Source organism: Macrosteles quadrilineatus, unplaced genomic scaffold (genome assembly GCF_028750875.1).
Source record: "Macrosteles quadrilineatus isolate MER2022 unplaced genomic scaffold, UCM_ALF_1.0 Scaffold_13__1_contigs__length_4303367, whole genome shotgun sequence".
In the NCBI taxonomy this organism is placed as follows: domain Eukaryota; kingdom Metazoa; phylum Arthropoda; class Insecta; order Hemiptera; family Cicadellidae; genus Macrosteles; species Macrosteles quadrilineatus.
The window spans coordinates 1459725-1486155 of NW_026542606.1; positions in this window are offsets into that span (position 1 = coordinate 1459725).

Here is a 26431-nt window from a genome sequence, read left to right on the forward strand (position 1 = left end):
TTATAAATTTCATTGTAAGCAAGATGCCAATAATTCTCAAAAAGCTTAGACCATTAAAAATGAAATGAGAATGGGGATCTTCTCTTTTGGAAAACATGTTTGGGTACAATGAAGATAGATGAATAGATGATAACGGTAACGTAGCTCATAGTACAGGTAAAACTCACCTAAGAAAACATAAAAATTAGTCCATTCATGAAACTTGCAGGAAACGTAGTAATTACACTTAGGTTTTGAAATCTGAAGAGTCCCTAGTGATTGTGGGGGTGGAAGTACCATTTTATGGGGGTTAAAGTTTATGGGGGTCGTGATTTTGAGAATTTTTTTTTTTTATGTTATCCAAGCAAATGAGGTGTCGTTTTCTATGTTTCTTAGGATGCAGAATCGAAATATAACAAAATAAAAGCAATACAACCAACAGTTTATTAGAAAATGACTAATTTTTTAATGAAAAACTAAATATAACAAATTAATTAAGGTAAAATAATCCAGTTAATATCAATTACTGTATTACAAAATTGACTATGAGTCTGTGTCATATGTTAAAGTTGTGAGGAAAATTAACCAAGAAACTGGTAGTTTCGCCTCTTTAACCACCACGTGTCATATTGTTCATCAGCTACTTATGCATCTTCACCATCCATGGAATGGTGAGGTTCTCTAACTCGTTCTTCTCCATTGTCGTCTTGACTTGACACTGACAGCTAAGTGAGTATGGGTAGTAGAAAAATATTTCCGTTCTGGTGGTGATCCTGCGACTTAGGGTGAAGATAATATATGAGACTAAGAATGTAAAACCGCTCGGACCCCAATTTTTAAGGACCTTGGTCGCCCGTAATGACGTCATCAATATGGCGCTCGTAAGAGGGTGCTGGGTCGCTATGAATTTGTTATACTGTAATACCAAAACGCCTAAACCGATTTTAATCAAATTTGGCTTACAAGTGCTTGAATACAATATATAATCCCAGTTTGTCAATGGTCGAGTTTGATTAGGTCATTTCAAAATGGCGGCCGTTAATCACTAAAATAATTTAAAATTGTTTAGTGTTTTGTTTTATCAACTCTCTCCAGAAATCTGCAGCAATCTTTCATTTTCCTTGCAATCATAGGTCGTGATGCCGTCTATGTATTTCCTGGAATAGGCAAAATACCCCCACTGCAGCAAACCTGCAGATTAAGTGAGTTTCCTTTTGCCTGATTTTATTTTCAATTAAATAAATTTCAATTGAGTTTAATTAGTACCTAGGTTTGCTGCTACGGAGAGGATAATAAAGTGTGTTTTTTATTGAAATATTAATAGCCAAGGTCAAGATAAATAAATTTGCCAAGTTTTATCAAAATATATCCTTAAACGAGCAAACTACAACAGTTTACTTATTCTCCATAAGAATAAAATGAGAATGATAAATTTACAATTTTGGAATTTTCTCGGTAGGTAACCAATATTCGTACAAAAACACGTCAATAAACAAAATTATTGGTTTTTAAGGTATTCAAAATCATCATGGTATCCACAATTGTTTAGAGAGAAATTGGAAAATTTTATGTGTAGAGGGTTTATCATGACAAAACCCAATTTTGACCCCATAAATCCCCCCAAAAACCCCGTTCCCATGCTGGATTGCGAACTCGTTAAAATCAATCTAAAGATTTGTTGTACTTTTCTATATGATATAACATCAAACTTTAACAGCGTTAATGACTGTAGACGTGTACTTTTTTAAGAACGTTAGAACGGTAACTCAAGCAAAAATGACCCAATGTTGACGAAATTTGGTAAAAACGTGTAAACCTAAGTTTACTCGAACGAGTTTGCGAACCAGCATGATCGAACCATGAGAACAGGGTTTTCTGGGGGATTTATGGGGTAAAAATTGGGTTTTCTCATGTTTGCCCCTCTAAACCTAAAATTTTCTAAGCCATTTTGAATACCATGATTGGATATTTTGCTAGTTATTGGTTATATTTTGATAAAACTTGGAAAATTTATTTATTTTAACCTATATATATTTTAATTAAAAAACACACTTTATTACCCTCCCCGTAGCAGCAAACCTAGTCAACACTAATTAAACTTAAAGTTATTGAAGTAGATTTAATTTAAAATCAAATCAGGCAAATGGAAACTCACTTAATCTGCAGGTTTGCTGCGGTGGGGGTATTTTGCCTATTCCATGAAATGCAGAAACGGCATCACAACCTTTCATTGCAAGGAAAATGAAAGATTGCTGCAGATTTCTGGAGAGAGTTGATAAAACAAAACACTAAACATTTTTTAATTATTTTAGTGATTAACAGCCGCCATTTTGAAATGGCCTTATCAAACTCGACCATTGACAAACTGGGATTAGATATCGTATTCAAGCACTTGTATGCCAAAATTCATTAAAATCGGTTGAGGCATTTATTAATTCATAGCGACCCAGCATCCTCTTACGATCAACATATTGACGACGTCATTACGGGCGACCAAGGTCCTTAAAATTTGGGTCCGAGTGGTTTTTACATTCTTGGTCTTATATATTATCTTCACCCTAAGTTGCAGGATCACCGCCAGAACTGAAATATTTTTGCTTCACATACTTAGCTGCCCGTGTTAAGTCAAGACGACGATGGAGAAGAACGAGTTAGAGAACCTCACCATTCCATGGATGGTGAAGATGCATAAGTAGCTGATGAACAATATGACACGTGGTGGTTAAAGAGGCGAAACTACCAGTTTCTTGGTTAATTTTCCTCACAACTTTAACATATGACACAGACTCATAGTCAATTTTGTAATACAGTAATTGATATTAACTGGATTATTTTACCTTAATTAATTTGTTATATTTAGTTTTTCATTAAAAAATTAGTCATTTTCTAATAAACTGTTGGTTGTATTGCTTTTATTTTGTTATATTTCGATTCTGCATCCTAAGAAACATAGAAAACGACACCTCATTTGCTTGGATAACATAAAAAAAATTTCTCAAAATCACTACCCCCATAAACTTTAACCCCCATAAAATGGTACTTCCACCCCCACAATCACTAGGGACTCTTCAGATTTCAAAACCTAATGGTAATTACTACGTTTCCTGCAAGTTTCATGAATGGACTAATTTTTATGTTTTCTACTGGTATTTTAGTATAATTTTACCTGTACTATCACCCAAGTTACTTAAAATTTGTTTTATAAAAATAAAGGAGGTGCCTGAGGTTACAGTAAGTAAAGTAACACATACATAAACATAATCTGTAAAATTCTTCATTCAGTTACAGTAATTAAATGGTTTGGAGTTAAGTGCGGGAGAACCGTTCCAGTTTCAAGTAGATTGTTGCAAGAGTTGCAGTGAAGATATTAGTGTGATTTTCTGAAACAGCTGCAGCTGTTACAAGTGCTACGAATAACGCTTACCTGCGCATGCGCAGATACGCGGCATTTTCCGGTCTTGAAAGGCTCGCTCCCTGCCCGCCCCTGCCTGAATCTGAAATCTCAATCTATATTTTTTTCCTCTAGTTTGCTAAGCAGGCTTCGGTTTAATAGACCAGGCAGCCTCGATGTACACTGAGTTGTGGTTGCTTCAAATTCGTCCTGCAATTAAGGTTATTTGTTAGTTACAAACATTTGTTATTGAACATAAATGTGCACAATCAATGTTTCATGTTGATTTGTTCTAGTTTTGTTATTGTACCTAATTATGTATTAAAGATAGGATTATCTAAAGGTTCAAGGGATTCTTTAGGATGGTAGAGATAGGTGATCTTCTTTGCCAGGGGCCCATCAGGCATACTTAACTACCCAGAAGAGGGGAGGAGGGCCACGGATTAAGAAACCCAAGAGTGGACAACATAAATGTGATTCTTATAGTGTTTGTGTTTCTTTGTTCTTTTGTAAGTGAACCATCCTACTGTATTTTTAAATATAAGACACGAGGCTCATAGGCACTATGATCTGTAGATTAAGTGAGCCATGTGTTTTAAGAATTACATATTTGGAGGCTCATAGTGTCTATGATTTGTAGTGTAAGTGAGCTGTCCCCACTGGAATTACCACACTTTAAAAAACGTACCACTGTTTTTTGCTGGGTTTGTTCAAGGCCCCACTAGCTGGCTGTTTGTAAGATTTTAATGGTAAGAGTTTAGTACAACTATCCACCACTGTGACGTAGTATTGCGCTGCCCGCGCTGCAGCATGGCCTGTGTTTGTTTCAGAGTATTGTGTTGTTAGGTTGGGGGTTGGCCGTGTGATCGGTTGGTGGGACTTGTCATCTTGTCAAATTAGAGACAATATCAAGGATGGCGTAATCCAGTTGTTTTGTTGATAGTAAACAAAAATATGCCTATGTCAACATTATGATTGCAGATTGCAAAAAAGTTTATTTATTTATTTCACGAACAACCCATTTTAATAAGATCATAAACCGATGGTCGTTCTTTAATCAAATGCCATAGGGTTAAACCTAAGACTAAAACAATATCTCCAAACCAGGAAACATGACTATTTTCACCATTAATCATAGCTTGAAAAGAGGTAAGTAAGTTAGTATTTATTTACTATTAAAAAGCAATTAATAATGTTTCAAAATAACTTTAAATACACAGGTTTTAACGTCCAATAACTGAAATAAGTTTTTGATACAAGTCCTTGAAATAATGGATAACACCAAATAAAGTATGGTTAGAGGGTTAGAATGATTGGAATTTGACAGGATCCCACCAACCGATCACACGGCCATCTCTATCTATATAATTAACTAGCTGTGTGCCCGTTCTACGCACGGGTATCTTATAGTAGTCAGTTGACACCTTCTTATATTAAGATTAAGAACAGCAGTTAGTTTGCATATTTGCAGATATGCTGGCAAAACTATTATATATAAACCTTCACAAATACAGTATCTGACAGTTCAAGCCAAAATAAATGCTTCGCAATTAAATGTCACCCGGATCGTTATGGTCCATATGTCCAATTATTAAACTAAAAAATATGTTTTATAGATCCATGAAGCGTAGCCCTAAAGTAGGCCTATAATTGAAATTTACTTTCCACATCGGTTAACTTAAACCATAGATAAAACATATCTTAAACGTATTTAAAGTACTACCTCAACCTCACCATTTAACACTTTATTCTGGTTGACATTTTCAGTATCAAAGGTGCTCTTGTCCATTCCGTGAAACACTGAGAAATAAGGACATTAATGCGTTACCAACAGACATACACACAACAATCCAAAAAAGGCCACGAACTATTGATACATAAACAATATAAATGCGTAAACAATTCATGATGGTTTGCCCAACAAATGTTTTAACTCAAATAGGTTATCATTTTCTTAGCATACCGGGTAAGCTAAGATTTGGAATCCAGACAGAAAAAGCAAAACTTATACAGAGTTAAGACATCACTTAAATTGAATACGGACGGCTCTAATAAATAAGGTGCAACACCAACGATAACTAATTTGTAAACTACAGTGATGTGTTGGTACCTACGTAAAAATGATTCTAGCAGCTACCAACGGTTCTAAGGAAAAGAACCAGTACCTACGTAAGAACCTACCTAAGAACTATAGTACATCCGACCAATTAAATACATTAATATCTAGTCCCGAGGTTATTGATCTCTTGCTTTTGGATTTTCTCGTAAAAAGTTATAGCGTAAACTTATCGGTGTCAGTTTGAAAAAAAAAACCTTACCCAAACAACTTTTTGTTATTTAATAGATTACGCATTCTCTAAACAATGATTAGTATATCTATTAACATTAGAAGGAAATGTGACGAAAATCACACAATGTTGGGGTTTTGGTCATTTGTAATTATATTTCTTAAGTAGGTAGGCCATGTATTCTATGGAAAAGTACCGGTATCAAGGATCGTCGTCAAAAAGGTTGTTATGAATAAATATGAAGGCTTACGTACCCAAGATATGAGCTATGGGCCTATTGGCTGTATGGTCCAGCGATTGCATCACACGGTGAGTAGAAACAGAAAGTGACACATTGGAAAAGCGAGTTTAGCACTTCCTAGTAGTGGTGAACCCAGAAAGATAAGTCACTTTAGGCGTTTTTTCCCATAAGAATAACATGGGGATCATTTTTTGGCCACCAAAACCAAAAATCCTGATCTTTGCCTACATATCCCTATAAAATTGTCAAACCTTATTTCTTACTTATTCCTCATAAATATATTCGATATTAAGGTAAAAAAGCTATTTCTTATATTTATTGACCCTTACAAGTGTAAATGTAGAGTAGTGGCGAACCCAGAAAGAGCCATCACTTTAGGCACGTTTTCCCCATAAGAATAACATGGTGAGCTTTTTTTGACCACTTTTTTAAAAATCCAGCTCTCGGCCTATACAAGCCTATATAAATGTTCAATACCATTGTATAACACTATTAAAATTTCAAATCCACATGCATTCACATGTATATTCTCAAAATCGATCGAGGTTTGTACGCGAACTCGGACGCGCTCCCGGCTCATGGCGTGCTCCCTTGGACATCCTTAGTGGAAATCCATGAATTCTGGCTACTTGGGAACCCAAGCCATTTGACATATAATAAATCACCTTTTCTCCTAATAACCTTTTCTATCAAATACATGTCTTTATATTTGGTCTTTAACAATTCCTCTGTATAGAAGCCTCCCCTGATTATATTACCATTTTCATCTTTCAAGATATAAGTCACAGGCTTTGTATTCTTTACTTCTGCTATTGTAAATAACTCCCCTGTCCAATTCGGGGTATATCCTTTACTAAAAACATGTTTATACTTGGAAATTCTCACACTATCACCTACCTTATATCTTGGCTTTTTAACTTGCACTACTTTAGAAGTCAACCTCTCATGAACATATTTACTGTTCTTAATATTCACTTGGTTAGGCTTCATTCCTATAGATCTATGCACCTTATTATTATATTTTCGAATTAACTTTGGAAGTAAATCCAACCATTTATAACTCCCCTGAGCACTAAATTCCCTATATAACCAATTCTTTAAAGTTCTCTGAAACCTCTCCACAATTGCAGCCTTAGTTGTAGAAAATGTGTGATAGTGATTAATATTTAATTGTTTCATTAGTTTGCTAAAATATTGATTAAAAAATTCTTTTCCATTGTCAGATTGAATGTTTTTAACCCCCTTTGGTAGAATGGTTTTAATGGCTTCTGTAACCACCAAACCCGTCTTATTCTTTAGCGGAGCAGCATAAGCTTTTTTAGAAAATGTATCTATTAAAGTTAAAATATATTTATTGCCAGAATTCTCTCTAGCATAGTTTTGCATATCAATTAAATCTATTTGTACAGTTTCGTTTATACCTAATACTTTAAAAGACCTTCTAATGAAATTCTTTCTTGCAGGCTTATGAAGTTCGTATGCAATTTCATTCATTTTTTATAACATCACTCTTTCCTTGTACTGTAAATATATTACCATTAGCCCCAATCAATAGATTATCTTCCATTCTTTTAAATACATAGTTTTCTGGTATATATGGTCTATTATCTATATATTTAAATCCACTCAAAGATGTGGGGTCGGCAACTAATAAATCAGGATTGTATTCCATCAAATTAAATTTTCTTCCTCCATATACAAATTTTGATCCATCATAATACATAGCTTGTGACATTAAACAAATATCATCTAAATATTCCCCCATTGGCAGATTTCTTATATATTGTTTTTTGGCATCCCAACATTTTTCTTTTTTATCAAAAGTTATAGTCTGTTCTTTTGTAACACAGTCAGTGTCATCAACGGCAGGTTTAACACGTACTAACCTTTTATTATTAAAATCCCAATAGCCTGTTTCCATTTTTGGAACTTGTGAAACATTCACAGCATCCTTACTATCTGTACCTTCTATCAAATTGCTAAGTTTCTGTTTCTTAGCATTCCAAACACCATTCTCTGATTCTAAAAATTCATAATTATTATTGTCTTGTACAAATTTACCATCTTCTTTTCGTATTAAAGTCTGTTGTAAAGTGGGCACATCATTTAAACTTTCACCCTTTTCTACATTAGTAATTTTCCGTTTCTTAGCATTCCAAACACCATTCTCTGATTCTAAAAATTCATAATTTTTATTGTCTTGTACAAATTTACCACCATCTGTTCGTATTAAAGTCTGTTGTAAAGTGGGCACATCATCTAAACTTTCACCCTTTTCCACATTAGTAATTTTCTGTTTTTTAGCATTCCAATTTTTATTCTTAGATTCTAAAAACTCATATTTAGTTTTACCTTGTAAAAATACATCACCTTTTCTAGTTAATGTCTGACCCAAAGTTGATACATCATCTACAAACTCCCCATCTTTAACATTACCAATTTTACGGTTTAAACAATTCCAACTATCGTCTTGTAAATTTAAAGTAGGTTCATTACTAGCCCTGGGTTCTGTAGGCTTATTATATGGATTATATAAACGATAAAATTTATCTATAAACATATTTTTATTTAATAAATAATTCCACTTTCTCTTAATTCCTCAATAATGGAATCTATTTCATTATCCACTCCTGAGTTACCGGCTTGGCGACTTAACCAAAGAAGTCTTAACCTATCTACAAGCTCATTAGGATCATCCCAATAAATATAGTCTATTTTATTACCAGTCACTTGTCTCAAACCTTCACCAACAGATTTAAAAAGAGGTTTAATTATATTAAGATATTTAGTATGTCTATTACTTGAAATTGGTGCACCATCTTTGTAACTCTTTAAATGTCCATTTGTGGCTTCCAAAATCTCTTTATAATTTTGCAAATCAACCTGAGTATAATCCTCAGGTTCTTTTAAAGTTAACAACTGCCACAAGCCTTTTGTCCCCTTGTAGGTTTTATTTGCAACTGTGACATCATCATTGGCAATATCAACTTCCTTATTTCCAATAAAAAATTTATTTGCTTCTCGTCTAATACCATATGTAGTGTCTGTCATACTACTTTTACTGAGGTAATTTCCTAAATAGTCTGATGCTAAAAGACCAAAATCTAATTTCTGTGGAGTGGATTGCTGTAATGGTTGTAATGGTTGTAATCTTGGTATCATTGATATTCTAGATGGAGTCATTGGGAGTATCTCCATTTGAGGCCTCTCTGTTTTGCCAATAGCTGTGATTTTTTTTAATTCTTGTAATGGCTCTATTAAAGGTTGGAATGTTTGGAACCTCTCTTCAGCCTCTAGAAACTTGCCACGTTTTAAAGCTCTATATTTCTCTCGTATTTGATTTGCAGAGTCAACCAATTCTTGTTGAATGTTTTTCATCTTTTATTTACATTTTATTTATCTCATTTGACAAAGGATTGTACTCAAACACTTTATCATGTATTATCAAACAATATGCAGATGTATTTGCTGGCACATTGTCTGCAGTTTCAATCTCTAATTTAATATCAACAATTCCTTCCTTCACTGTTTCATTCTGTCTAGAACAGTCTATTATAATTAGTGGATATTTCTTCATAAACTCAGCCCTACTAATCATAGGATCTGGGATAATATTATAGTAAGTCTCTCTAAACCTCATAAACATCTCATAAGCTTTAGAGACATCTCCATTTTCAAAGTCAAGATTTAAATCACTATAAGGATAATATTCAGAGTTTAGAAATACTTTGAGATTTTTTAATTTACAGTGATCAAATTCGTCAGTTCTTTTTCGTGCACTATTATCCCTAGCTGTTTGGAAACCAAATATAATATACCTAGGCTTCTCCAAACTTGAAGATGTCTTTACTGACCACGTATGTCTTGTGGTATTGGGATATGATGGAAGTTCATGCAGCTCTAAACTTCTAAATGCAATTTGCAAATTTTTATTTTGCAATAACATCTTTTGTAATTGTAACTTCTCCCCATCTGATGGTATCACATGTGGCATGACCCATTGAATAGAGTTAAGTGTAATTTTGGGAATTGTATCAGCAGTGCCACTGGCTGGAGCACTAGTGGTTGTTAATATACAATTCAAATCATTTTTGGATCTTTTCAACACCAATTCTTGTTTGACATTTACTAAAACCTTATTAAAATCCTCGAATACACCCATTAACAACTCTAATGGCAAACAAGTACTGAACTTGCCACCTTTATGGAACTCTTTTAAATTCGTGTCAGAATCAAATGCTACATTTGACAATTTAGTAGTTTTATTGTAAGAGCTCAATATTTTCATAAGACTAGAAATTCCTGGGTTTCTTACAATGTCTATTTCTTTACCTGCAACTTCGTATCTAATTTCATCAAATAAGAACGCAAATGCATTATTTATAAAATGACCTTTATCATGATTTTCAATTTCTCCCTTAATATACAGATAACTCCTACATGGGAGAGTTAGCAAATCTTGATTATTAATACATATTCGAATTTCATCAGAATTATTTATTGCCAAAGTGTTGTGGGGAACATAGGAGTGATTTGTAATTTTAACCACACTATCGTCGAATTGGGATTTCCCTGTAACGTCTAGAAAATCTTCCATTTTTATTAATAGAAAATTTTAACTTTAGTCCTATTGACTTTAGGAACCTAGCATTTTGTACACTTATAGATAAATTCTTATAAATTCTCATATCTTTTTTATATGACAAGTAATTGTAGTTTCTTCTCCGTTAAAGTCAATTGCCTTGTCGTGTTGATCGGCAAATGTAATACTGACAACATCTAAACTTCTCTTATTTACAGGAAAATATATAATATTTCTTGGAACTTCAATAATTTTGTAGCCAGGAGGAGCTTCTGGATAAAAGCTATGTATGGTGTGTGATTTGTTGCCATTTAAATAGGACCCGTTTGCAATATTACATTTTACTCTAATCACATTTACATTATTAATGTTTATTTTATTTGTAGATTCAAACTGAACACCAGGAGTAGAAACACCTTTAAATCCCAATAAGACAGACCCTAAACATGGTTTTGTAAAATCAAACACATGGCTAGAAAGTAATGTCGCTTTCATAGTTTTATTATTAGCTGTAAGGAAAAAGTCTGGGATTTGCTTTTGAATTTCCTTTGCAAGCTCAACCACCTCATATGTTCCTTCAGAAATTTCTATTGTAACTGGAGCATTGTGATCATAATAGAAAACATCATCACCTTCTCCAATGGTTAATTTGTTGCCTTTAAGTTGATTTAATTTTGGAATAAGCCCTTTGAATAAAAGTTTGGATTTAGTATTAATTAATGCGTCTCCATTTTTATCTATTATAACTTTAAGTTTACCATCTAATAACTGGTTTAAATCCTCAACTGAGATATCTCCTTTTGGTAATGTTTTTTTCTCTACTTTATAATATGTTAAAGTATTTAGAGGTTTTTTAACATTAAATATAGAATTATAACTTTGAAAATCTACTAATCCAATTACATAATCATCATTTAATTCTATGGGAGGAAAAAACACTGACTTAAGCTCTGGCTCTGTACCCGAAAATGTTATAGTAAATGAATCCATTTTTATAAAGAATATATAAATGATAAACATAAAATTCCACAAATAGAACTATTTAAATCTTGTATTTGATCGGTTGTATAGAAGATTTTATATCCCTCAAAATATTTAATTACTTCTTTTGGAGGTTGGATTCCAAATGGGTCAAAATAAATTACAATATCTTTATTTTTACGATATGCTGTCCAATGTGTGCCAGATGAGCTATCCAAATTAACTATTCCGCACTCTTTTACTCTTGGTTTTAGATTTTTTAGCTCGTTTTTTAGGTACACCCCCCTGAAGTGAGGCACGTCTTTTGCGGCCTCTAACAGCTGGTAGTTGTCCATCTTTTTTATTAAATTTTAATCCCATTCCCATTTTTGCTTTTGCCTTCATCAAATTTGTCACGGCATAAGCAGTAGCTTTTTCAGCAAGACTTGCGTCCTTGGCCGTAACTCTAGTCCAAGCTAAGTCTGCTAATCTCATGTCTGCTTTGTTCCGAGCAGCGGTATCGGGATTATTCATGTAGAATATGTCATGCTCTTTACAATAAGAGTCTAGTTTATTTTTTGGAGGTACATTTTTGGCTAGATTCCCACGTATATTCGTTCCAGGTCCACAGTACTGATATGATGGTATGTGAAGTGGGAATGGAAGGTTATTTATAAGAGTATTCAATAACCCTCGACCCCTGTAAGGCTTTAGGAATAAACCTTTGCCCTTTTTACATGTTTTCTTATCATTTTTTACCATTTTTATTATATAAAAAATGTCTTTTATTCAACAAAAACATAAATTTAAAATAGTACATACTAAGGAAAATATACCAAAGAAGTTGGGTCTATTTCCTACCAATATTCGATGTGTTATTTGTGGTCCAAGTGGAAGTGGGAAGACGGTTGTAATTTACAATTTAATTGTAAGAAAGGAAGGATTAAAATTTACAAACTTATATTTAATATCTAAATCTTTAGAACAAGAAAAATATAAAAAAATAATTGAAATATTTAGTTTGTGTGACGAAGTGAAATTACACACGTTTACTGACTGTGAAATCACACCAAATGATGTAAAATCACAGTCAGTTGTTGTATTTGATGACATAAATAGTCCAAATATTACACAATTTTTCTCAATGGGTCGACACAAAAATATTAACTGTTTTTACTTGTGTCAATCTTACAGCAAAGTACACAAACATTTACGTGATAATGTAAATTTCCTAATATTATTCAAACAAGATGATTTAAATTTAAAACATGTATATCACAATCATGTTGGTAATGACTTTTCATTTGACCAATTTAAAAATCTCTGTCATCAATGTTGGGATAAAACTAAATATGGCTTTTTCGTAATAGACAAAGAAAGGTCAAAGAATAATGGTAAATATAGATTTATGTTTGACCAATTCTATCAAGAGGATGGTAAGGGTAAATAAATAAAAGACTGGAGTTTTTTAACATTTGCATTTATTTTGCAGCATTGAATATATCTACACATACAATTCATGTTTGATCAATTTTATAATGACCAAGCGCAAGAGTATTAATGCCATCTTCAAGAATAAACCTCTTGTCATCGTCAAAGGATAGTACTTTCTTGTTCATGGTCAAGGTTTGAAGATGATGATTTGTAGATTTAATTCTTGTCACATTCTCATAGTAATCTTGCCCAGTTGCAAGACAGTTCAAATAATGTTGATGTCTAAGGAGATGTTTAACTGTAGCACCATCAGCTCCTTTAGCTTTCTTCACCTCTAAAGCTTGCTTGTCTTCTTCATATAACCATTTTAGAGGAATATAAGAATATAACTTTGGTCTTAAACCACAATATTCATACATAATATGACCATCTAATTCGTCTTTAAACTTGCCAGTGACTTTTTTATTTTTATCAGAGTATAAGAAATGGTCTTTACTATATCCAGAGGTATCAAAAAAGTGCAAGTCACATTCTATTTCCTTGTAAAAGTCCTGAGTAACTATAGAATACATTAAAGAATCTGTATCTGTCATAAGAAATCTTTTGTTCTTAAATTTTGACATATAATTATAGTGGAAATCATACATTATTACTTTACTTATATCCAAAATTGTCATTCCTAAATATATAGGTTTATTAAACTTTACAACTAATTTATTTAAATGTATAGCATGTAAATTGTTATCAACTTTTTGCTACAGTCAAACCTTGGATTAGTGACATATTTTGTTAATAGTGACTCATCCTTGAGATAAATGTCATGAAACTTTCGTTGATTCATAATTGTTCGACCAAAGAGACTATTATTTAACAATTTGTAAAAGTCCTTTTCGAAATCATTTTTAGCCCATTTTCGTTTTTCAATATTAAAATTAATATAGGGCGCAAGCCATTTAGACTGTCTAAATTTTAAAATTCTGTGGTATTTTGTAACAATCAAACCCAATTCCTCATATTTTTGTAATGCTTTGTAATGTAAAATATATTTAGTTTTGTCATTTAAATTAGGTATTAATTTGCCATTCATTTTCTCTGGTGCTAATGGATAGTCATTATGTAAATCATGTAAGCTTTTATCATATTTTAAATCAACTTCTAAAATGTATCCAAACTCATCATTTTGATTATATTTGTAGTCTATCTCATTTGTCCAACGAAATCCATCCACGGGCAGTGGCTCACACATTGCTGTAGAGTATAGCGAGTTACAGTCTAAATATATTAAATACACACTCTCTTGATTGGGGTCATAGTGTTCACCCATATATCTATTATTGGCTTTAGCGTAACGTGTGGAAATCATACTGACTCCTCCTCTAATCGCACTTTCTATGAACAAATGCATGTCAATATCTTGAAATAATTGTAATTTTATACCAGTCATTCTAAGACAGGCCTCCCATGTTAATCCAGGAAGTGAATACATATGTACGGGGTCAAGTTTATAATCCTTTAAACACAGGTCTCTAAAAGTCTCAAAGACATCAGCCAGTAGCAATACATCTGTTTTAAGATATAAATCAGGCAGAGGACAAGACTTCAGAGTACTTTCAAGGTCAGCTCTAATCGATTCACCAACAAATTTTATCATTGTGTATGGACATTTCATGCAAGAATTGGCGTGTCTTTTAAAATGTCCAACAACATTTCTTTTACAAAAATTACAACTCTTGTGTCTTTGTAATACATGCGACTTTAGAGCCACATTATTATCACAGATTAAATTGCAAACCTTGCACAGTTTCACCTTCATTTGATGAATTACCTTGTAGTGGCGAAACAGGTTACTTTTGGTGGAGAGCGACACGGAGCAGTGTTGACAGGTGGGCCTCATGGTCCAGAATGAAATATCACCCGAATGTCACTTCTATTTATAGACTTTTCAAAATTTCAAAATTTTTTAACCAGAAATTGTGAAATTTTCAAAATTTTCGGCTAGAAATTAAAAAAATTTTAAACAATTTAACTAGAAATTACTTCAACAGGAGGTCACCCACCCAAGGCTTAATCAAGAGCTACCACTAGAGACGAGAAAACCGACCATGAGTCGGGAGCGAGAAGCCTAACCATAGGTCGGGAGCATGACCGGGAGCACGCCATGAGCCGGGAGCGCGTCCGAGTTCGCGTACAAACCTCGATCGATTTTGAGAATATACATGTGAATGCATTTGGATTTGAAATTTTAATAGTGTTATACAATGGTATTGAACATTTATATAGGCTTGTATAGGCCGAGAGCTGGATTTTTAAAAAAGTGGTCAAAAAAAGCTCACCATGTTATTCTTATGGGGAAAACGTGCCTAAAGTGATGGCTCTTTCTGGGTTCGCCACTACTCTACATTTACACTTGTAAGGGTCAATAAATATAAGAAATAGCTTTTTAGCTTAATATCGAATATATTTATGGGAAATAAGTAAGAAATAAGGTTTGACAATTTTATAGGGATATGTGAGCAAAGATCAGGATTTTTGGTTTTGGTGGCCAAAAAATGATCCCCATGTTATTCTTATGGGAAAAAACGCCTAAAGTGACTTATCTTTCTGGGTTCACCACTACTCTTCCTCTGTTAAACCTCTGTTACAATCACCCACTGCAGTTGTGATTTTTTTACTTTACACTTTACACAACCGCCATTGAAGCGCCGTCAATGAGTGGAAACCTTTTTTGTAAGCTATTGGCGACGATCATTTCAGTGTCCAGCCCTATACAACACTGATTCAAGGTCTTCTTTCAGGTTGTCAAAACTCAAGAAACATTTTATACTCAGAGAATTTCTGGTTCCGATTTGGACGATGTCTAGTTATTTAATTTCATTTACGGTTACACTATTAGACTATATTATTGCACTTGCGATTAATTAAATCCGTTATGTAAGAAAAACTTTTTTATTCTCACTTGGTTGGGATTTGCTTTCAAAACGTGATTCGAAATGGTTGCGTATTTGTAAACAACATTTGTAAACATATCATTGACAGCTAGAAAAAATAATCTTGATCCGAACAGCTGTTCGTTATTTCATAGACGATTATGTGATAAAAATTGAACGAAAATTTGACCAAAATCGCACAAAACTGCATTTTTGAACGTCCGTAATTTTATTTACAAAGTAGTGAGGCTATATTTAAATCACTAAAGTCACTCTCGCCAATCCAGTGAATACATTAAAATGACTTGGATCTTGATAGGTACTCTGGTTTTCACGGAGAAGATTGCGTAAAATGCCATCTTGAGTGTTACAGACAAAGGGAAAGACAGACAGACAGACAGACAGACAGAAATAGAGATAAGACTCGTTTCTGCTTCTTTAATGCATAAAACGTAAAAATAACCTTAAAGTATATAATTCTGAGCAAAGTACAGACAAAACTCTAATTTTATCTATCTATATTACTTATTTAATACGCAAGCAAGTTTTTTGTGACAATTACTCCTCCGAAACTACTGAACCGATTTACATGTTCTTGGTGTCATTGGAAAGAGCGTAACGTGAAGTTGTGCAGGAAACTTTCTTTTTAGGGAAATAATTAGAGGGTGAGGCCCTGGGGCCCTTTAAAGTTTCGTATTTCTCCATAAGATTAACATGGGAAACAAATATTGTTATGAAACTCCAGCTGTTGTCAGAAATTAAAAGTGAGAAGATGAACATATGTTAATTGTAAACAGTCAATAAGTTTGCTAATTTAACAGTTAGTTTGCCACAAACATTTACTTACTCGGTTGAAATGAAATAGTTACTATTTGAATTTGGGTTGGTGTAATTATTACAATAGGAAAAAAACGAGAGAGCCTGGATAAATTGATATACTAAAAAGAAAACTGAATTAACACTGTGCTGCATTTCTTAGTAATCATTGAATGAGACGATTTGCAAACTATGGAAACATAGGAAAGTCATAGAACACCACCAAGGGGAAGAAATAGAAATAATGTGTGTTATAAACACTAAAAAACAAAATCAGCTTTTGAAAAATGATAAGATATTTACAAGAAATGTTGATTATATCGATCTGTTATGTACATCTTGAGTATTCCATAATCTTTGAGTCGAATCTTTTATAGTCATAAAAAATATGACTGTTATTCGTTTTAAAATAACGCCTGTAATACTTAGCAATTGCTCGATTTCGAGCAACAGGGACACTAGTACTTATTTAATACGCAAGCAGGATTTTTGTGACAATTACTCCTCCGGAACTAATGAACCGATTGACATGTTTTTGGTGTCATTGGAAAGAGCGTAACGTGAAGTTGTGCAGGAAACTTTCTTTTTAGGGAAATAACTAGAGAGTGAGGCCCTGGGGCCCTTTAAAGTTTTGTATTTCTCCATAAGATTAACATGGGAAACAAACATTGTTTTGAAACTTCAGCTGTTGTCAGAAATTAAATATTAAAAATTGGTCTCCATGGAAGCATGAGAAAATTCACAATGTTTACATTTGCTTTGACATTTAAATGTAAACAACCAGAACCGTCAAATGTCTATTTCACAATTTCAGACAGCTGATCCAAAAAATAAAACAACTATGTGGTAGGTTTATTTATTTAATCTTAAAACTTTATGATGGATTATTTATTATAAATCTACTTCAATGATTATGAAACATATTTTTCCCGTTGCGAACCAAAAATTAAAAGTGAGAAGAAGAACATTTGTTAATTGTAAACAGTCAATGTGCAAATGATCTATGTTGTATTAAAAATGGGCATAGTTTTGAATGTTGGTTTGTGTTTAATGATATAAGTTATTAATTATTGAATTTTTATTTTAATGATTTGGCATATGAATATGCTTATGATAAATAACACCATTTCAGAGTTCTTCCAGATTTTGCCTAACTCTGTTCTGTAGAGTTTAAAGTAGCCTACACCTTATTGTCTACAAATTGTCTAAATAACTTAGGTACGGTACATTATAAAAGCTGACAGCCTTTTTACGTTGACTTAAATTGTTAGCTTACCATTTCCCGTCCATGGACAGTTTGATAGTAAACAATTAACCCTTTAAACTGGAATAGGACTGTTATGTAAATTGTGAGTATTTCCATTAGTTAATAATCTTTTAGTCGACTCTTTAAAAAAAATCGGAAATTATGACTGTTATTAGTTTTTAAACAAGTCATTTGTTTATAGATAGCTCCTGTACTTCTTTGCAATTGCTCGATTTCGAGCAACATGTACACTAGTTTATATAGATACGCTACATGAAACTTTGTCGGTTGAACTCCTCCGCCATTTCTTAACCGATTTTATCCATTGACGTCTCATTGGAAAGAGCGTGTCACGTAGATTTGCAAACTGACCTTACATTTTTGAAAAAAAGTCCCTTGGGCTCTGCCCCAGTGGCTTTGAAAGTTCCCATGTTATCCTTATGAAGAACATAATTGTTTACATTTTGATCAGCTGTATAATGTAATTGCTGTTATTTATTTTTTAATTCAACGAAACGCGTTGAGCGAAACGGCACACGGAAGATTTCGCAGGTGCCGTTTGATGTCACTAACTGCTGACGTCACTTTGAGGGAACACCAATACCGCAACGATACGGTTTTGAGCCATCGGCCTCGGTGGTGCAGTGGATAGCGTTGCGGGCTGATAATCCGAATGTTCCGAGTTCGAATCCCACCAGTGGCACTAACTTTTTATCAACATTTTTTTCATATCAGCAAGTTTGGTTGGTTTGGTTAGGTTATTACAGTTTAATTTTATAATTAAAAAATTATAAAATTGAATTTTAGGCAATTATAATTTTATTTTATGAACAAAACTATTTTTTAGATTAGTAAACCTTTATTCGATTTTTCCATTATCAGCACGTTTGGTTAGGTTATGACAGTTTAATTTAATAATAGAAAATTATAAAATTGTCTGTTTCTTCAGACGCATGTTTTATCTATGGCAGCAGTTAGTGACGTCAGCAGTTAGTGACGTCAAACGGCACCTAAGAAATCTTCCGTGTGCCCCACCGACGCATTGAGTACTTTACTATTTGAGTTTGTGTAAACATAACCCCCAAGATGGGATCATGTTAGTATGGTTGTAGCTTAAATTTGTTTAATTATCGTTGTTTTGTGTCGCTATGACGGATCGTGTTGGGACCGCGCCGAACTTGGACAACGACACACGCGGACAACGTTAAAGTTGGACAGATTAAGTTTCCAGGGTTGTCGTTTGCGTTCAACGTTACCCTTGGACACATTTGAATGTGTCCAGATTCGTCGTGTCGTGCAACGCCACCCCTGGACAACTTAAAAACTTGTCCATGTTCGTCGTTTGCATGCAACGTTAAACTTGGATACATTTGAATGTGTCCAGATTCGTCGTGTCGTGCAGCACCACCCCTGGACAACTTAAAAACTTGTCCAGGTTCGTCGTTTGCATGCAACGTTAAACTTGGACACATTTGAATGTGTCCAGATTCGTCGTGTCGTGCAACGCCACCCCTGGACAACTTATAAATGTGTCCAGGTTCGTCGTTTGCGTGCAACGTTAAGCTTGGACACATTTGAATATGTCCAGTTTCGTCGTGTCGTGCAACGACGAATCTGGACATTTGTCTTAAGTCTCTTGTTTTGGGACCTGACTGTACATTCTACCTGTCAAAGTCCATTGTTTGGGATTTCGACCAAGGCCCCACTAGACACGCCATGCTGAAGGTTCATGACGTCACACTAGTGGATAGATTCACTGCAATATCCCATATGTTTTAGGTAATAAAGCTGGCTGTTTTCAGATTTTACGGTTACATTTTCGTACAACTATCCACCACTGTGACGTAGTGTTGCACATAGTCGGTATTTTTGCATACATAAAAGTAAACGAATATTTTCTACTCCCTACGGACGGAAAAACTAACACTTGCTCGGAAAACAACACATGTGTGTTGTATAAGTCTACTTTTTAATCGGTGAATAGCAAGACAACTAAATCGCTGAACGTTAATATTTCGTGCTTGGTGACTGGCGCATGTCTGGAACCGCCTTTAGGATAAAGACAATGCATCCCTCAGGCTTTTGTTTTGCGTTGTCCATGTTCGTCGCCAATCTTTCAGATCAGTTGAACTATACTTTTTCTGTTTTCATAGCTTAGTATTATTTTTAATTTTCCGGATATTATGGATTAAATATGAATGAAATAATCATGACAGTATTAATAAGATTACATATACGTCTAACGTTGCCAATCGTAATATAGTTTCGGGCGACTATTTCAAAATATCTGTTTGGTTTTCAAGCCTCTTCATTTCACATAAAATTATTTTTGATTGGAATGTGTGTATTAAGACCAGACTTTCTATTTATTAGCATGTAAATATTGTATATGTTGTCCATACATAACTAATATGAAACGTAGCTTTTATCTTCAAACGTGACTTAATAAAAAATAAATAGTAGTTCAGGTTTATTTAAAAAGTATCGGTGCTATTTGCACATTTTCACACATTTTGTGTGACTGCACAAAAAACGAGTCATTCGTATTTCGTTCCTCTCAAGTTGAATTGAAAACCATTGTAGGCCTAAATAAACTCGCATTATTGACACAGCAAAAATTACCAACATAAAAATTCAGCATTTAAAAATGGTATCATTACAGTATTATAATTTTTAAAGCTGCACCAAATTATAGGCCTAAGACTTGATGTTATATAATGGTTAATCACATATTATATAGTTTATTGGCCTATATTTAACATCGGATTTCCTCTACCAATTAGACGCATCGTACAGTTTTGTGTTAGGCCAAAAAAGGTTACGTTCATTCAAAACTAATGAATTCCCCTCACTGATAATAAATCTAATGTTAGAAATAAAATAAGTATTTTTGTATACATAAAACTGCAAATAAACACTCCGAAGACTCTAAGATGTGATTTTCAGCTGTATAATGTATTTTCTAATGCTGATTTTAAGGACTTGCAAAAAAATGTCATGGTCTTTACTTTATGCTCTTGAGTCTGGAGCATATTTTTATACAAGTGTTAAGAGGTTAGTTTTCTTACTGAATCTCATTAAAAATATGTCTAACGAAAATAAAACAATCACGTTTAAGGTTTTTTTTTTTTTTTTTAACTTAATTTTATTTTACAATCTGTTCAGTACTTTGAACAATTAGTAAAAGGGATAATATAAATAAGTGTCTTGACCAAGAATCTTCCCTGTGAAAGATCTTGCAAAATTAAATAGTCATGTCATAACTAAAACTATACAAATCGGTATGGGAGTTCTAGAACTTTCACAATTTTCAGTCTGTTGGGAAAATCACTATTGTCCAGCAAATTAACGGCTATATTGTTCGGGTGGGTTTCGAGTTTTTCTTGATAGTTCTTGCTAATTCTTGTTATTTCTTCAATTACTGTAGGTATTCTGAAATCTTCATGGATTGTTCGATTCGAAACAAACCACGGAGCATCAACTATTCTTCGTAGCGCCTTTGACTGAAATCTTTGAATAATTGCTAAGTTGGATTTACTTGCCGTTCCCCAAAGCTGTATCCCGTACGTCCAAATAGGTTTGATCATAACTTTGTAAAGTGTGAGTTTATTGGTCAACGAAAGCTTAGATTTTTTGCCTAGAAGCCAGTTGAGTTTACGAACCTTCAAGTCCATTTGTTGTCTTTTAAACCAAATATGTGTTTTCCAAGTTAATCGTTTATCCATATGGAATCCTAAATACTTAACGCTGTCCACTTCTGTCAACGCTATATTGTTCAAAGTAACTGGAGGGCAGTTTTCTTGTCTCAGCGTGAATGTTATATGTAAAGATTTTGTTTCATTAACTTTAGTTCTCCATTTTTTTAGCCACAGTTCGAAATCATTTAATGCAACTTGCAATTGATTTGAAGCATCTTGAGGATTTTCGTGAATGGAGAGAAGGTTTAAGGTAAACTAAACTATTAATCTGGAACTCTAGTTAACCTATAAAACATAACCTTGTTTTACGTGTAAATCATGTTTATTTAAAACTAGCTAAGTACCCGTTCTACGCACGGCGATAGTGTAGTCCTCACCATTGAACACTTTATCCAATTTGACATCTTCATTAACAAAAGTGCTCTTGACTTTTTCGTGAAACACTGAGTAAAAAAGACATTAATGCGTCACAAACAGACATACACACGAAAATGCAGAATTTAATTAGTTAAGGAATTTGCTACGGTTTAACCATAGCAAAGTACATATAAAATCAGTAAGCGCCGTCAATGAGTGGAAACCTAATTTGTGTAAGCTAGTGACGACAATGATTAAAAAAAATGTAAGTTTCCCAGCCCTAAACAACACTGATTCAAGGTTTTTCCCGGTTATCAAAAATCAGGAACAATTTGATACCCAAAGAATCTCCGGTTCCTGCCGTGGATGATGCCAAGTTATTTAATTTAATTTGCGGTTACACATTATTGCACTTGCGATATTAAATCCGTTATGTAAGGACAATTTTTTTAATGTCACTTGGTTTGGCTTTTATTTCAAAACGTGATTGAAATTGTTGCGGTATTTGTAAACAACATAATGTAAACATATCAGTGGCAGCTATATTTACAAAGTAGTGAGGCAATATTTTAATGGCTAAAGACACTCACGCCAATCCTGTGAATACATTAAAATGATTTGAATCTTGATTTTATGTACTCTCGTTTTTCCGGAGATGGCCGCGTAAAATGCCTTCTGGGCCGTGACAGACGGACAGAAATCTTGCAACACTCGTGAGTAAGCTAGAAGCCCAAACGATCGCTTACCAGAGTTCCTCTCTGCGGCCAGCTACAGATAAGATCGCAATCGTCAGCGTCAGCAGAGGAGAGCTATGTCGAAGAGGAGGAGACGCCTGATGGCGAGGTTGACTTGGGGCCTTTGGACGCTCAATTGGAAACCATCCGTAAGTAAGAATAGAATTCTTACTATACTATTATTCTTTACTCTAGCAGACTACAGAGGAGTGACCTAGGTGGTCAATGGTAATCAATTGACTCGTTTACTAAAAAATTGTATTTACCTTTTGTCTACAGCTCAATAAGTTGTAACTTCCGTTACGGCCGTTTCGGCATTACCATGCCATCGTCACACGTCTTCGGCTGAAGTAGCGTCGTCACAGTAGAAACACATAGCACGAACACGAACACATTTTACGAATACAAATATACAAAAATAAAACTAACAGGCCTGTCGCACACACGTTACCGGTTGACATGATCAGAGCTAGATGCCGACACCTACCGACACCGACCTTTGAGTCGGCATCTAGCTCTGATCGTGTCAACCGGTAACGTGTGTGCGACAGGCCTGTTAGTTTTATTTTTGTATATTTGTATTCGTAAAATGTGTTCGTGTTCGTGCTATGTGTTTCTACTGTGACGACGCTACTTCAGCCGAAGACGTCTGACGATGGCATGTTAATGCCGAAACGGCCGTAACGGAAGTTACAACTTATCGAGCTGTAGACAAAAGGTAAATACAATATTTTATTTACATCACAGCTCAGGGGCTAAATATATGGATTTTAATTGACTCGTTCAATTTTCAAGTTCACGTTCTATTCAATTTACATTTTTAATTGTTTGAAGACTAAAAATATTTAAAGTACTTTTTGGTGTTTTTACAATTAAAACTTGGTATTTACCTTTGTATACAGCTCAAACTATTGTGACTCGCGTTATGATGCCGTAATCACAAAGAAGATTCAGCTAAAGCAGCGTTGTCACAGTAGAAACGCATTACACGAACATGGACTAATATTTTACACTTAACGAAACTACAAATATTAATTGTAACAGGTCTTTCACACACACGGCCCAACATTACACACGGTTGACATGATCTGAACTGGATGCCTACTGGTAACAAGTACAGTATTGGAGTGCTTAAATAAAAAATTGAAACATTTTATGATGTCTCCAATATTTATTTTAGCATTGTTTTTATGTATTTTTTGCTTTCTACAGTGCTATTAGTTATTTTTAGATGATTACCAAAGCAATTAACTATCATTGATAATTCTTTTTGGATTGAAATTAACAAGGACGAAATAAATAAAATAAAAGTAATCGAAATACTCATTTGAAAGAAATAATGTAACTCAAACAGATTATTGTAAGTGGTGACTGTGATACTGTTTCCATCATTGCATTTTTGACAACAGTTACCAATTCGGTTTATAATTGCTGCACGTTTAGCAGAGGGACAACTATTTATTCATGTCTTTACGATTCTAAGTACTTAGTATATTCAAATGCTCTTGTATTAAATTATTTGTACGTTTTCAATTATTTTCAGAAGAAGCAATTTGCCAATCCATACAGTGACTACTTGGATGTCCCTACACAGCTTCGGGAAGATTTTATGTCCATTGAAGATGTGATTAAGCAGCGTTAACTTGATACGTTGTCTGCCGGCTGTAGAGGAGAGTGAACAGCCGGCAGAAGATGGAGGACCCGTGTGCCTAATTTGCACAACACAAAAACCAACGAGGTTATGCAGTACCTGTGGCCACGTAGTGTTGTGCAGCACTTGTGCCATGGGCCTCGCAGGGCAGGAGATGTTTTACCGTGTCACTCTGGCAAGTGGCGAAATTGGTGAAACAGACATTCGATTGCTAATCACCTGCCCGGCATGTCGTGCCATAGTGGGGAAGTTTGTAAAAGCTTTTATTTTGTAAAAATGTAAATATTTCTTTGTCTTTTTGTAATAATTTTTAGATATGTATTGATTTGTATATTTGTTTTTGTATTAAGATTTTTTTACGTTTTGGGAGAGGGAAATAAATTCTTTGATATTTAAAAGTCTATTCTTGAACTTCCACGCTGTTTTTGTCCAATATGTAAGATAAGTTTCTCTCAGTTAGTTACTGTTTTTTTGGCTAGGATTGAAAGTTTATACTTGGAATCTCTGATATTTCTCATAATTAATTTTACTTATTTAAGTTCTTCATTTTTGTGTTTGAATGCAAGCAAGACACTTCTCTCGCTACAATAGAAGGCCTAGTCGTAAATAATTATTAATTCTTCCAAATACATTATGAGCTATTTAAATGTATGATTAATTGGCCAGAAGTCAAACAGCATCTTAAAGATTTTTAGTCTCAAATGCAACATCTCTTATGATCTGGAACTAAGTTTATATTTTCCCCTACAATTTTCTTACAAATTCTAATAACCTTTTAAGCTTTTAGTATTTTGTTAGCCATTTCATGACTGACACTTTTACTTTTGTATGCTGAGGTGGCCACTTGGCAATGGTAGGTTTAAACTACTAGGTGGCGTTTGCAGAAGCATCCACAAAATTGAGCGGAATCGTCAAGGGTTCATAATATATTGTTTTTGTCATACTACATAAAAACTGTCGTTTTTAATACATGCGTTGCGGGTCTTAAGTAGCATTTTTACTCTTTAGGGAGTAAGAATCATTTTTAGCCTTTGTGGAGTAAAAATCAGCTGTTGTCAACTCAGTTGTAAATTTCTATTGTTAACAATTGTATATATATCGAAAATATGTATCGATTCGTGCTTCGTAACCATTTTAACCTACAGTCTACAGTATAGCATTGCAGATACATTAATCAATTCCCACACTCAACACTGCTCACCTTTATTACTTCCTTCACCACCCCCTACGTCCGTGCTATATCCGTGCTTCGCAATGAGAGAGATTGATTATTATGTTCCATAGATATACTGGATGAAAAGAAACAACGAATAAATAAACACAATGTCGATAGTTCAGCAGCCTGATCATTTTCAAATTACTTTTCGTATAAATTTATACGATATAATGAAATAAATTACGTTATACAATTTGAAAATTCCAATATTAAGCGTATAAGCGTAGAAACGTTTAAGGCAGGCAGGGCAGAGCCCTAGGAGAGTACTCTTATGGAGAATAAGTGAACTGTTATTGTTTATAAACAAAATTTGATCAAATTTGGAAAATGTATTTATTTATACTATACTGTCAACATTGAACTATAAAAACACCTTACAGCCTTCCCTGTAGCAACATACATAAAAACTCGTTAAACTAATGTTATAGTAATAGGGAATAAATATTTCATTTTTAAGGAGATATTTTATTGACAACACAGTCGGACTAAAGTAAAGTAGCTTTTAGTCTGCAGGATCGTTGTGGCGGGGTAGTTATAGTTACGTAACTGTTTTGCAAAGTATTACCCGTAGTGGATTCACTAACGATCTCAAATACACGCCTGATATGTTGTCATTGTGTATCACTGCTATTTTGCTGCTTTGTTCAAATAATCCTCAAACGAATCAGTATTATTATTTCAACCTATGTAGGTACGATATGTGATCGTAGGATACGATAGACTGCACATTGTGAAACAGGTTTAGTCGAGCAGGATCCATTTACACATAATAGATGAGTGAACGAAGTGAACGAATCTATGTATCGTGTATAGCGGAGTCGGAGAAAAGTTGTCCGCTGGAGTATGTGTGTGTGTGTGTTCGCACCTAAAACTCAAGAACCGTTGCACTTATAGCGTTCAAATTTTGCACA